This window comes from Falco punctatus (genome assembly GCF_963210335.1).
Source record: "Falco punctatus genome assembly, chromosome: 6".
Lineage (NCBI taxonomy): Eukaryota > Metazoa > Chordata > Aves > Falconiformes > Falconidae > Falco > Falco punctatus.
The window spans coordinates 20,233,934-20,249,220 of record NC_137585.1 but is presented as its reverse complement, the minus strand read 5'-3'; the positions used below and the strand labels follow the sequence as shown (position 1 = coordinate 20,249,220).

At 40.0% G+C, this 15,287-nt stretch overlaps 1 long non-coding RNA gene across 1 annotated transcript in view; it reads left to right on the top strand.

The window, feature by feature from the left end:
* The window catches only part of LOC308065325, a 65,885-nt gene that overhangs the window by 36,266 nt on the left and 14,332 nt on the right, over positions 1-15,287 (top strand). The window contains exon 2 of the long non-coding RNA XR_013928738.1: positions 1-15,287. This exon is cut by the window's left edge and continues 22,072 nt beyond it; it is cut by the window's right edge and continues 14,332 nt beyond it. This is a non-coding gene — a long non-coding RNA (uncharacterized lncRNA).

The following is a 15,287-nucleotide window of genomic DNA, read 5'->3' as shown; positions in this document are numbered from 1 at the left end:
AGTATGGCAGAAATGAGGCAGAGCTATGGAGTGTCTAAAGTTGCAATGAAAAAAGTCCTCACCACAAGCTGAAGTTGGCTGTGCTTTATGCCAGGGTATCAGCTGCAGTGAGATGCTGTCCATGCTTCAGTTTTAAAGACCCCTATTCAGATAACAAGCGACAGGACAAGAGGAAATGGCCTCAGGTTACCTCCAGGGGTGGTTTAGATTGGATAGCAGGGAAAAAATTCTCCACTGAAAGGGTGGTCAAGCATTGGAACAGGCTGCCCAGGGAGGTGGTGGAATCACCGTATCTGGAGGTGTTTAAAAAAACCTGTAGATTGTTGCTTAGGAACATGGTTTAATGGTGGACTTGGCAGTGCTGGGTTAACTGTTGGGCTTGATCTCAAAAGTCTTTTCCGATCGAAATGATTCTATGATTCTATTCTACATTGATGTTTACCTGGGAATCCTAGAAATCATCCTCCTCGCTGTTCCTTCCAGATAGTCTAAATCACCCACAGCAGGATTGTCTAACCTATTCTCAAAGAAGAGTTCTCAGTCTCTTTTGGTAAGCTAGTCCCGTGTTTCACTGTTCACAAGTGTTACCATTGTGTCAATGCTTAACTGTCCTGTCCAGTAATTTAAGCTCATTACTTCTTGCCCTGTTACAAAAGAAAAAAAAACACAAAACACTCTTTTTTTTTTTTTTTTTTTTTTTTTTTTTTTTTGAGGTTAGTTTTTATGTATTTGGAGATTGCAGTTCATCTCAAATATCTCTGATTCAAGTGCTTTCATCACTTAACCTTTCCTCAGGGTCCATGCTTTCATCTGTTCTCATGGTGGAAATTAAAGCTTTTTTCACCGTTGTTTCTTTGTGCTTGTATATGCTACTAACTCACAGGTGCATAAAAACATTGTCAGGAAAAATTCAAGGCTGAATGTATGTGATATGCTGATGTCAATAACCCAGGCTGCAAAACAGCCTTGTAACCTGGAGAAAACAGAACAAGTCTATAAAAGCTGTGTGAGTAGAACCAGCTGGTTCTCAGTGTCGCATAATCCTTCCTCAAACACAGCAACCCCCCAGCACACCCACGCAGCTTGCTCAGCCTCGGGCTAGTCATACGTGTTCAGACTTGACTCTTTCCTCAAGTAAGCAGATGGAATACCTGTGCTCAAAGCATGTCTTATTTCCTTGCCAGAAACTCTGTTGGATGGGTTTCCTTGCACTCTTCAAGACAGTGACAGGCTCGTTCTCTCTGGCATGAGACAAATGAGCCCACAGTCCAGCTGCTGCCTTCTTCTGGACATTCTCTGGTGTCTTCATGTCTATCCTGATCTCATGTGACTGAGAACCTTCAATCATCTTGCGCAAGGCAGCTAGCTTAGCCCTTGAAAACACAAGCTGTGCAGGAAGGGTTTTCCAGACCACCTAGTTCTTAATAGGTACCTTTGTTTTTCCCTTGGTGTGCACGTTTTCACGTTCACTTTAAACCCACATCCCAGGGGCCTATCAATAAAAGGGGGAAACCCATCCCTAGCCACAGATCCTCCTTTGTGTTGACATTATCATCTGTAATGTGAACAAGATCATTGGACTGATCCAGCTGAAATTTATTTCAGCAACAAAACTGGCAATGATTTTTTTTCTTTTTTTTGCACAAGATCTTCTCTGTTTTGCTGTGGGATGGCACAAGCACTATTGGAGGAGTAAGGAATAAATTGGGACTGGCATGGGGCCAAGGCAGGGCAGCAGCTCAGACTTAAATTCATTGAAGTCACTGCAATGCCAGTCTTATAGGAATTTGATCGTTATTCATCACAGCCAGATAATTAAATCTCATCCTTACCCCCTCAGTGGAGTGCTGCAGTGGGTTAAGCTTCCTCCTTCACCACATCTCTGTGTGACTGGTGTTCTCAATGCCATTCCCATGTGCTGTCACACTATTAGGCAGGATGTCACCCTCTTCTGCCCATCGCAGCACACCTGCATCACTGGGAGTGTTGTTTCAGATGTGTTTCTCTCTGCTGTTTTTAATCCTTAAAACGTGCTGCTTTTACGGGTTCATTCCTTCCTAGCTTGTCAATGTCTTTAGAGCTCATAACTAAGACAGGTCTTTAACGTAAAGCTAGGTAAGCCCAGGAACAATAAAAGAGCAGCTTGAGAAGGGAACAGCAGCTTGAGAGAAGAGGACACATGCACATCTCTACCTCTTTGGATACCAGCAAATTTCTGATGCCAAACCAGTTCTGCTGAACTGCTTCCAAAGTGCTGTGTTTCAGCATAAGCGCAACAGACACTGCATCCCTATAACAACTTGGGTGCCTTGCACATTTCTTGAACTTAAGGCACAGATGTTCAAGCTCTGTTGAATTTGGGCTCAATTGACTTACCCTTCAAAGGAGACATGCACCTAAAAAGCAGCTGAGGCCACATGTCTATTTTCAGTATAGCACCCTATAGTCAAGATGTTGGTTCCTTTTTGCATCTTTTTTCTAAATGTAGCATTGTGTTCTGGATCCTATGGGACTGTCTTTTCAGAGCCAGGTAACTCAGTTAATATTTGTGTGCTTCCTATTTAACACAATGTGCTGTACAGCAAAATAAGGTATTTTTCATCCTTGTTTTCCAGATCATTACATTTCAAGAACTGCCTTCTACTTGCACTGGTAACAAAATAAAACCATGCTGCTGTATAATTATTTTTTTTTTTTTTACCAAAGCCCTTTTCCCATAAAACCTTATGCTGAAATATTCAACACCCTTAGGAAACCATGTGACTTCCCCTCCTCCATTACTGCCACCAGAAGCTGGCTCCCCTATTTAAAATGAGACCTTTAGACCATTTGGAGTTTATCATACCCACAATAAGCCAACAGATGAGGTTCTTCCTTGACCCTGCAGCTGATCATGAAACTATCAGGAGAAAGTTATGCACTTCTAGAAGGCATAAATCACATAGCAAATCGTAATTAAACCAGCGGAAGTTAGACAGGAATCAGTTAAAGGCATAAAACCAGTCTAGCAGCCACTGCAGCTACCCTTTTTGCAAACTGATTATTTTGGAAAAGATATGCATCCAAGGAAAACCAAATGCCTTTTCCTCAAATGCACACAATTTCTAATACAGAGGTGGTTGGCTGAAATCCCAGCTCTAAATGATTTCATTTGCTTTATTAAAAACATGAATTATAGGTGAGGATGGGGGTGGGGGTTGCTTTTTTGTTGTGGGTTTTTTTTTTGGGGGGGGGGGTGTGTTGCTGGGCTTTTTGGTTGTGTTTGGTTTGGTTTTGCGGTTTGATTTTGTTGTTTGTTTCTTTTAAATCACATTTGCAAAGTTCCCTGTCCTGCCTCAACCAACAGAGTTTATTGGAAGACAAACTTCTCCAGACTTTTAAAATCCATTAGATATAGGATTGAGTGAGCACAGACCTGGGCTTGGAGGGGATGTGTAAAATTCAAGCCTGAGTTTTCAATTTGCACCTGAAACTCTAGGTGTAAAACTTTCTGCACTCAAGAGATTTTTGAGTCCTGTGTTAGGATTTCTGTGAAAAGGGTTTCCTGTGGCTGTCACTTAAGAACTCAGAGCAAGTGGAGCAAGTGCAGTATTGCTCTAGCCAAGCAAAACTACAGAAAGTGGGACTTGGTACAATAACAATTTACTGCTTGACTGAAGTGGGGGCATGTAGGGGGGTAGGTGACCAGGTCCATACTGGGATAAAAACAAGCAGATTACCTCAATGTATTTATGTTATATTAGTTTAAAAAAATAATAATTGTTGATCAAGAATAAAGACTTGATCCTGAGACTGCCTTGTCCAGGGTGAGTGCCAAGATCTACTGTACTACTGTTTCTCTGGCATCTTTTTTTTGAAATCTTTTTAAAATAGCTCTATTTTATATAAATAAATATATGTTGGAGAAGAGAGTTTATTCCTCATTGGATGCGATGTCCAAGATAAGTTAGTATTCTGCAGCAAGTGGACTGTGGGAGCATTTTATACCAAGGCCCAGTGGACGTTAGCTGTTTACGCAAAATAAAAGATCTGTGGTAGGAGAAAGGGAGCAACCCACCAGTAAGCCTGCTAATAAGCTCAGCCACCTGGTACACTGGCATTTCAGTGACTTCTGTGGGTACATTCACTTTTGATGAGGGGAAAAGGGAAATCAAAACTTGCTTATGTTATGGAAGTGCCTTAAGCACTGGACTTCTCTGCTATTATTTTTCTCCTCTGTGCCTCTCATGTTGTCTCTGATTTTTTTAATATTTTTTTTTTTTTTTAACATCTGGAAATTACATCTTTCTTGATGCAACTTGCTTTGTGCCTGGTACTGTTCTATGAAAAGTTTTGCTTTCATCTCAACAGTTTCTGACAAAAGAAATCACTTCATTAGAAAACCCCTGATCAAGCTGTAACTGGCACACTGCAACCCATAGTGCTTCTGTACAAAAAGAAAGAATGCATATTGCTATGCTCTACTCCTAATGGTCTTTATCTCTAATTAAAGATGCCTTGCCATCTGTGAAACACTTGCAGCAAGAAATGTGAAGACTCCATTTACAGTACAATCCCTTCTAGCCTAAATATTCCTTTAATGCTTGCTCTTTTGTGTCCAGGTAATACGGGAATAAAATCCTTGGTGCAAACGCTTCTTGGGCATGGCCATTTCTGAAATGTCTGGATTACTGTTCTGTGTTGTTCAGGAAGTCAGATTAGATGATAACAGTGCTGCCTTCTGGTCATAGGCCCTATTTAACATTTACTCTTTTCCTTTACCCCTTTCAAAGCATGAAATGCAGGCTTGTCACTGCTCAAGAGCTCTTTGTGGAGCATCTCTTTGTTATCCCCCCTTTTTTGGATGTGTTTTCAGCTACAACTTCCCAGAAACTCTCTGGGATAACATGTAGTGGAGGTCTACCAGCCCAGGAAAGTATGCTTAACTATGACTGGTCTGAATTCAAAATGTACTCAACTCTTTTGAGAAAAGACCTGTAGAACTGATAGGAATGGTAAATGAAGTGGGTTAGATATTGCTAAGCTGCTGTAGCTAGTTTTTTATTATTATTTTCTTCCAAACAAACAAGCAAAACCCCAACAGGATTTCACGAGGACTCTACCTTCTGAGAGAGATTTGTTGGAGGAAAAATATCCTCTTTCATTTCAGAGGATGATTTAAAAAACTTGCAGAAAAGTAGAGCTTTTCTGTGATGGTCTCCAGCACCTGCTGGTGTCTAGCAGATGGTGCTGAGGAAAGTAGATGTTTATCATCTACAAAAACAATAGTGATCTTATTACTGGGCATGGGTTTCCCCATTATCCAATGCAATCTTTATCACATCTGCTGCATACATGCCAAGTGGCATGAAGGAAACTTCCTCAACCATCAGCCCACTGGAGATGGAAAAATTATGGCTCTGTACCCCAACCAGGAATGTAACCTTCCCTGGGGAATGTTATGCTCTGCACTTGATCTAGCATACAGCCTTAGACCTTCATCTTTTGTAAAACTGCACAGCCAGCTATAGTTACTTTGCAAAATGCATCCTGTGCTCTGAGAGATAGGGGTTGGACTAGACAAGCACAAATATATCCCCAAATCCATAGTTTCGCCTTACACAGATTTACCAGAAAAGTTTCTACCTTTGGCTTGCACTGATAATGATCTTATCAGCTGGCTGTACGATATGTTGCAGGCAGAGCAGAACAAGTAGATTAAAAATTTTGAAAGCACTTGTGACACCAAGGGATAGATGAAATCACCGAGACAATTGAATCGTATTTGCAGCAGAAGACAACATTGCAAAATTATTAAATCCACAGGCCATTTTGACTGCCTTGTTTATGTTCTATGCTTTAAAATATTGAGGCCAAAAATACCAGAGACCTCTGCTGCTCAAAATGTCAGCCTGAATAGTTGTCTAGGGCTATCATGTCTCCTCTGAATGTAAATGACACCGAGGCTTCAGTGTGATTCAAGTTAGTTGTTTTGCTTCCATATACTGTTTTTAAAGAGGAAATCTTAATCTGGAGTCTGGTCTCTCATATTGCTGCTTTTTAATGAAATCGAGCCTGTGCCATCTGCAAGCCACACAAATTACTCTAAGAACTTTCATGATGCTATTCACATAATAGTTGACAACTAATTTATGTTTTATGCTAGATAATCACCTTGAGGTGATTTCTTCACTGATTCCAATGAAGACATAAGTTGTCTGTTGCTCTAGCCAATGCATCTTCTTTATTATTTTTAAGTAAAAACTTAAAGAAAAAAGTTAAATACATTTCCTGTCATAAACCTGAAATCTTGAGCCAGTACCTTAAAATGCAAGAACAAGCCATTAAAAACCACCTACAAACAAGAATCAACTGTTTTAATTTGTTGCCAAAAACAGTTTATCAGATTAAGATAGCTGACTGGCCTTCCTAATGGCTGTGCTTTAAACTTTTTCTGGTCTGTGTGGGATGCTTTTGTGTTACTAGTTTAAGAGCCTGACCTTTAGTTATGAGAAATAAATATTTATATTTATTTTATCAATAGAACACAAGGGAAATCTAGCTTCATTTTTCACTATGCTAACTTTAACATAAAAACTGCAGTACAGCTGAAACTGCCAGATTCCTACAGTCTACGGCTGTGTTATTGAACCTCTCCTTACCTCTAGGTAAGGATGTTGAGTATTGTCCTGCTATACAGAGAGAGGGTCCATTTCTACTCCAGAGATCTGCTATCTTTAGTAATTGTTTATCTGTTCCTACGATGCTGTGAAAATGAATTTGTGTTTGTAGAGGGTTCCGAGATGATCAGATGAAAGGCTTTGAATAAGTACGAAGTATAATTATTAGCCAATGTTTAACAAGGATTTATGTTTAGCATTCTGCCTGTGTAAACAGTATTTAACTTCAAGTTAACAGGGTGGGAGCTGGGCACCCCACTTCACTACATGCTACTCTTTTACTCACACTGAAAATTGTCTTACAACATTTAAGATCTTTGCCTTCAGTTTGTTGCAGTTTAGTCTAAAATTCCCATTTGGGAGGCTACTTTGTTGATAAAACATTGTTTATTTACATCTTAAAAACAGGCAGGAAGAACTACTTGATTTCAACAGCTGCTTTTACAAGGGTGTCTTGGCAAGAAGCAGTCATTTTTTCAACCATCAACGCAGAATTAATGTGTTATAGTAAAATTAGAACATTTTTTAGGTTATCTAAAGAAATGCATATTTATAAGCAAATCTCTGTAAGTTTAACATACTCATGCACACTGTAGTACACACTAGGTGAATCTCTTTCTGGCTTAAATTAGCAATTCCTGGGTTTCTAAGGAATTTTGCTGTTTTGCAGTAACTGCATGTCTCCTTTCTAACTGCTGTTGGTACTTGACCACCCCAGGAACAGGCTATATGGCATACATCACCTGACAGTGATGAAGTTAGAAATACTTTGATTGAGGACTTCTTATCCAAAGAATACCACCAATATTTCTTGTGATTCTCAGTGCTTCAAGTATCACTGTGGATACAATTCAGACACTTCAGATTTTAAAGGTAATATTTAAGGTAATAAAATTCAGCAGGTAACTAGATGTACACTTTCAATGACACGAGTATCATGATCACATATGCATGTCTATTTCTGTAGTCCACCTCACACTGTGAGTTGTTTTGCTCCCTGTATTTATTGAAGATCGGTGCTGTAGTTTTCATGGGAATATGTACTTTTCTGCTGCCTGTCAGAACTGACACCCAAAATTTTCTGCCTAAATGCCTACAAGTTCATTAGAGCTTCTCTGTAAGCTGCTTAAGCTGTTTTTTTATCTCATTACTTGAGAAAAGTATTCTTTTAATGCAGCTGAACAAGGGTTAGAGAGAACAAAATAAACTAATTTTTTTAGGCTTTTTTTATTTCACAGTGCTTACCAGCTTCAGCATGTCTTCCTTTTTGCTTGAAACCTGCCCGATTTCCATTCAGCAGATGCAGCTGTTTCTAATGCCTTTTGTTCATTTATATGTTCAAGCAATTCCAATGTACTGTAGAGGAGAAGAAGGAAGCAGATGAGAGGAGAAAAGGAAGCGGATGAGAGGAAAATCCTGACAAACCTGCAGGCCTTGTCATAGCTGATCACAAAGTTAAAGGTATATCCCTGCGAAGCCCATCCCAAGGATGCTCAGAGCAGCAGCATGTCCACTGGCTAATGCTGCCCAGAAAAACTATAAACAGAACCTCTTCTTTCCCTACCGCCAGAGAGATGCTAGATCTGTGATCATGGCACTTACAACCCAGCTCTGTTCAAGCATTCTGTGCCAAACAGTAGTTGAAAAAAAGCAAGCAAGCAAGATTCTTCAAGTCTCAGCACAGCAGATGTAGAAAATTAGATGATGAATTCATTATAAGCACAGAGTCTTTGTGGCTGAAGTAAATATTACTCCCGAGTTAGATCCCTTTCTATCTTCCCTGATAAATGAACTGACTTCAAAGGGCAATTTACAAAGACTTTATGTTTTGGCTTTAGTTTATTCAGGCATAGACGGAGGAAAGGCATGCATCTTTCACTCAGCCAAAGACCTATTAATTGCAGCTTTGTTTGCATAAGCTCTGAGGAGCCATGTCTAATAATTAATAATTTTAAAAAGTCATATTCAGTGTTCTCCCTTTTACCATCTGCCTTATAATGTGCAGTTCAGTGCCCTGTCATTCTAAGGGAGAAGCAAACATTAGCAGATAACACTCAGAGCGAAGAACCCATAGCACTGGACATAGGCTGATGATTTCCTAAGCACATCTGTGTTTTCTTTGCTGAACTGGAGGCACCAAAACTTTATGAATCAATAAATTATTGTGGGTGTGTGGTGTTATTGGGGTTACTGATATCAAGTCAGAAGCATTTTGGCTTTGTGTGCTGAAAAAAACCTTTATTTTGCACATGTGTGCATCTATGTACGTGGCTGATTTTTAGTGGCCGCTTGGAGTGTTGCATGTGAGATAACAGTCCTTACTCCTGCAAGCTTACAGTTCAAAGGAGAGAGAAGGAATAGCAGGAAACATAGCAAGTGCAAGGGAAGCTCAAAGCGAGAACAGAGCAGAAGATTCAATAAACAGCACTTCCAAAAGAGCAAACATCTGTCTGTTAGCAAAACTCTGATGCAATAACATCTTCAGAGCAGAAAGTGAGAAGGCAGTCTAGAAATGTATTAGCTGTTTAAAGAGCCTTTACTGCATTAAACTCATTCCATTAACAAGCTTTAAAACAAGACAACCTTCTTCCCACGCCTGCATGTTCAGCTAGTAGTCTTGAGTAATGATCTTTCATGTATTTATTGATTATGATGCCTTGCCCTTGCTACCAGATTTGCTCCTGTGCTACTTTATGGCTTTTAAATAGGCATCAAGTGATTGTACTTACTTCCCCCCCCACCCCCCCACCCCAAATCTCTCAACAGACAAAAAGAAACAAAGCTTAGCTTGCTTTTGCTAAGGTTTGACTCTGTAGGACTAGCCAAAGAATATCTTATATATTCAAAATCATCAACAGATGATTCAGAGCGCACACAACAGATGCGGTAAATAAATTGATGTTTTCTTTTATATAGCTAAGGTTAGCTTCTGCATTTGACATTAAGTACCATCAGTAGAGGCTTGCTAACACCTCAGAGAAATAGTCTGCATGCCCTGGAATTAGGAGAGCTGCAATTGTGAATGTGCTTTCAGGGATGGATGGTAGGGGAAGGGAGCTATGGACAGTTAAATTTTTGCTAAGGTTTTATCACACATCAAAACCTAATCTGAATTATTTGAGGGAAGTAATTTAGGACTGAGGTAAATTTTCCTTGCCTATCTATGTACTGATTTTATATCATAAATGACAAAGTTATAATCTGTGATCTTTTCTTGCTTCTGAAGTAATTTTCAAACTCTTTGACTTTGTCAAAACTTTCTGATGTATGCCCCTTGACATGGCTGTACCAGTTACAGTGTACTGATATGAGTTGTGCTGTCTGGGGGGACTCCTGTTATATCCTAAAATATTTTCTTGGTTTGGGGTTGTTTTTTTTTGTGTGTGCGCCAGACAGGCGCCTGGCCCATACTCATTGGGACTACACGATTAGGAATTTTATAGTAGATATAAACCAAAGATGTGTATATGAAATCACTCCATCAGCAAAGCAAAAAAACCAAAGGTTGGTTGGTTTGGTTGGTTGGTGTGGGGATGGGTAAGGGGTCATAACTACTTCTGTTACCTTCTGTGCAGTAAAACTGTCTTCTGTTTCCCATGGGTTAGAAAGCTGTATCTGTCATAGAGTTGTGAGCCTCTACTTTCACTGTAATGAAGTTGCACCTACAACCATAGTAGTTTAATGAAATACAGGAGGTGATAATGCAGTGAGTCACCCATCCCACAGTATGTGGACTCTGAGTACAGCATGTTCCTGTAGTCTCTAGTAAAAGCTTCTAATTCATACCCCAGGGATATACAACAGTGTGGTGAGGACGACTGTTCATAGCACCTTCTTAGATTTTTTTTACAGTACCGGAGTGTTACTAATAAGCCTCGTCTTTTCTTGGGTAGAAACTAGAGTTACTTGGGTCTCTCAATCTCATGGTTTTTTGGGGGTAGGTTTGTTGGGGTTTTTTTTCTCCTTTGGGTTTTTTTGGTAAATTGCTTTGCATCTTTTGTGATTTTTAGAGTAGCTGTGTATGCTCCTGTCCAGGAGGAGTAGGATACAGGTGAATGTTCTGTGCTTAAAAATCTGCAGAGTGCTTAAAAGCTTTATCAACATCATCTTTTACTTTACAGATCTTTGAATGAAACTTTAATAACAGAAATTTAGCCAGTTCCTGCCAAACTGCATGCTATTGCAGTGTGCCTCTAAGCTGCCAGGAGGTTTTAAGTGGGTGGTTATTTGGGTTTGATTATTTATTTCTTTTTTAAATGGAGAGATATTTGTTGCTGGTTTTTTGAGGAGTTTCTTGTGGGATGTTTTTCCTGTTGGGTATGTGTGTTTGTTTGCTTTGTCTAAAGGTATGGAAATGCTAGGAAACCAGCAGATGAAGAGCTGAGCTTGAGTGTCTCCTTGATCTCCACCTCCACTCCTGTTAAGGAAACAAAAGCCTGTGTTCTCTGTTTCAGGTCTCTTCTTGAGCTTTAGGGGTGGGCTCAAGGATAAAAACATGCTACTAATGCATTTATGAAAAGCCTTCTTAGAGAGTCATGCTAAGAAATTTTATAAGTAGCCTCTGGCTGTCTCATTATCAGAAATTACTTATTCTGAGAGTCAGTAAAGGGGACAAACAATCAGCATTTGTGTTCATTTTTCTAAAAAGTCATTTGTTAGTGACAGAGATTGTTAGTTTTGGCTGAAGAAAATTTCTTGTGCAATTAACCACAAGACCAGATTCTTTAATAATATATGCTGGAATAAATCTTTAAGAAAGTCTGCTTATGTCCACCAGTGACAATATGGTGTGCTTCATACAGCCTTACACACAGTTTACAATAGCAGACGCCTATGGGCAAACAATCTATGCTTCAAGCTTTATACTTGTGTATCTCTCTTCTAAATTGTTTGTCTAATAAAAGATACTGGATTAACTAAGCTACCTTTTGTTAATTAAGCAAAGGCTTGGTCTGCAGTCATGTAGCCTTAATTGGCACAAGAAGTAGTGAAAATATGAACACAACTACTGAACTGTTGTACAGATTATCAGAGACTCTCCAAAATAAAATTGTGCCAATAGTACTGTCCTTAGTTTTGTTAATTGCTTTAAAAATGTTTACAGTGAGAGCAAAGATTTTTAAGCATGCCAAAGAAGTAATTTATTAAAATAATAATTATTCACATGCTTATCTGAAAGATATAATTTCTCTAGATACCAGCATGTGACAAATAAAATAGGAACATCTATCATTTATGTGTAATATGCCCAAACTAACCGCAAGAGGCATTGATTTCCACTGTTTGATCTCTCAGCCTTCATTTTCTGTCAGATAGACTTTCTGTGTTGTTTAAAGATGGGCTTTCAGCCAGATGTGGGATACAGAAAGACACAATTATTTCTATTTCATAAATGGGCAGTTTCAAACATGATCTCTTCTATGGGTTTTTAAATAATTTATCGGCATTTTGTGCTTTGAGCCAACCTCTCATTTCCCAAATGAAACTTTGCATTGTGTGTGAACCAGCATGGCAGAGCCATAACCAGACAACCAGGAGTTTCACCTTCCTATACTATGTTGCTAATGGCTGCTCCCAGTGTGAGACACCACAGTCCTTCTGTCTAGTCTCTATACTCCTAATTAGGACAATGGACATTGATAATCTTCATACAGCACTTTCCCCTGTTCTTAGGAATAGGTAAATATCAAGTGGGGTAAAGGTAGCAGGAGCATTCACTGGGGAAGATGACAGCAGATGGTGAGGGAAGACAGGTGCCTGGCCCATCCTCATTGGGACTACACAATTAGGAATTTTATAACAGATATAAAACAAAGATGTGAAATCACTCCATCAGTAAAAGCAAGTGGCAATGTAGCAGACATGGAGGTTCTAAGGCGCTCCATGAGACTCTACCCATAAAGCTGCTCTTCTTGCACGGTCGGTGGAAATGGGGAGAAGGTGTGGAAAAGGACTTTGTTTTGAAGGAGTGGACTCTATGTATCTTCCACCAATTTGATGCTAAGATACCAAAGTCCAGCACACTACCCAAAGCATCTGTGAGAAGAGGCAAACGCTGGGCTGACTCAAACAATTTCTGTGCCTCTGTACTCAGCACAGTATATACTAACTCTCCCAAATCCTCTTCCACCATCTCTGGAGGAAATTGTCTGCTTCATACCCTGGAGAAACTCCTAGCATCCCAGCCCCCTTTATACCACCTCCTCTTAGACTTCCATCAGGCACCTTCCGCAGGCTTCCTTCTATTGATGCCATGTATTGCCTTCTCCAGTGCCATAAATGCCCTCCCTGGATACGGTCTTTCAGATTTGTAGCTTTGGACAGCCATCAATGTGAGTGCACAGCCACTACCCGTGGCACCACTAACTGTAGCGTATGGGATTTGAGAAGGGAGTCGGGATGAGCTTTGTGTTTTCTTGGAAAATCTCCCTCGGGGCAAGCTCTGCCTGCCGAGCCTTGGGTTGTGCAGGGGGAGCTGCTCGTGCTTGGCGCAGGGCAGCACAACAGTCTGCCTGCAACCCTCCGAGCGGCCAAGGTCTAAACGCTTCTTTGTAAAGCGTGTGTTCTACTTTATACAAACTTAAGACAAGGCTTTTGAAAACTTGATTTTTAATAGAAGTTAGAGGTTAGCTATTTAGTGGGGTACAAGGATGGTTTACTTTATCCTACCTTTAAATGTTAAGGTTAGTCGGTAGAGCAAAGACAGTGCAGAAATTAATGGAGTGTATAAATAAAACGGGAATGCTGTCAGAGCCAGTTTTCTCAGGCATTGTGAATACTGCTGACGTAAAATGAAAGAATCTTTTTCATTGCTGTGTTCTTCTGAGTGTCTGTGAACTTGTTGGAAAGTCAGAGATGAAGTTCTGTGTGCTTTTTGGAGGGCATGTACAAAGAATAGGTGTAAATTATGGCATTTTCATGTTTATAAATCACTTCATCTTGACTCAGAGGAGAAGTTTATTAAATCTAGTGCTATCTTTCACATAAAACAGTGCGGTTTTAGTCTATGGCTTTTAAGGATCTATTTATTTTTTTCTCCACTGTATATTGAAGAATTGTGTTCTTTCCTAATATGGTGTTTGAGAGATGTTTTAAAAATAAATCTTATTGACATTTGGATTTAATTACAAGTTTCAGAGATAGGAACACTTAGTTTAAACAATATTTCAGCATGATGTTTATCTGAGTAATACAGAATGAAAACAAATTTTATGAAATTTACATTGCTCAAGGAGCACAAATACTTAACTTTTCAAGGATTTGTATATTGATACAGTGAGAGGTCAGAACAGTGGTCTATTGAAATCAACAGCAAACTCTTGGTCTTTTACAGAAATAAACCTGTGAGGTCTATGCAAGTTACTTGAGCTGGGGAGCAAAAGCAAATTAGTTTTCTTTCACCATTTATTGGAGAATTTTTTGAGAACTAAAGAGTAGTTGTAATACTGCTGAATTTTAAGACAGTATTGGTATACTGCTCATCTCTGGCCAGTGGTATTTCAACATGTCATTTTTGCAGCTACAAAAGCTCAGAAGGATTTCAGTCTAAAGTCCTTTGGAGTTGGATCACTATAGGGTAACTGAAATACTTAACAGGATTTGTCTCGTGACTTTTACCATAGTTTGCTTAAGAGGTGACAGAAGCTTGTCCTGAGATCAGAGCCCTGCCATGGCTGATATTCCAAAGGCTGGCCTGGACCGGCAAATGTAGGAGACCAAGTACAGCAAATGGGTTTATCGAACGTGGTCTCCTATAGTAGTATCTTTATAGCCAGATTGGTAAGATATGGACTGGGTGAGTGAATGATAAGCTGCGTGGTAAATTGGCTGGACTCTTGGGCTCAAAGGGTCATGACTGTCAGTGTTCTGAAGGCCAGTAGACAGCCAGCCAGCAGTGGCATCGCTCATGATTGATATGGGCACCAAATGTTATAATATCTTAATGCCTGACTGGGACAATGGGACAGAGCGAGCTCCCAGAAAATTTGTGAAATGATATTGAGTTGTGGGAGGAGCAACTGAGGATGGGGCTGCTATCCATGGAGACCTAGGCTGGAGAAAGGGGCTGATGGGGGCCACATGAAGGCCAACAAAGGCAAGTGCAGACTGCTGCACCTGGGGTGGAATGATGGGCTGGGGGCCTGACTGGCTGGAGAGGAATGTTGCAGAAAAGGGCCTGGGAGTATTAACGGAGAACAAGCTGAACATCTGTCAGCAGTGTTTCTTTGCAGGAGAGGCAGCCAAAAGTTCTGTGGGCTGTATTGGCAAGAGTGTGGCCAAAAGGAAATGTTTACTTTCCTTTATCTGAGAAGAATAGGCTAAAGGAAGATCTTATCAGTGCCTACAGCCACCTGATGGGATAAAAGAAAGAAGAGGGAGATAGGCTCTTTTCAGAGGTGTGTGGTGGAACGGTGAGAGGTAATGGGCACAAAAATGTGAGAACATGTGAAGCTCAAGTTCTATATAAGGAAAACTTTCAACCACAGGGGTGGTTAGACATTGCAACAGGGACCTGGAGAGGTTATAGACTCTCTAACCTTGCAGATATTCAAAAATTGACTGAACAAGACCCTGACAAACCTATTGTAACTTTGAGCAGTAGGTTGGATGAGGTGGTCTTCGGGCAAC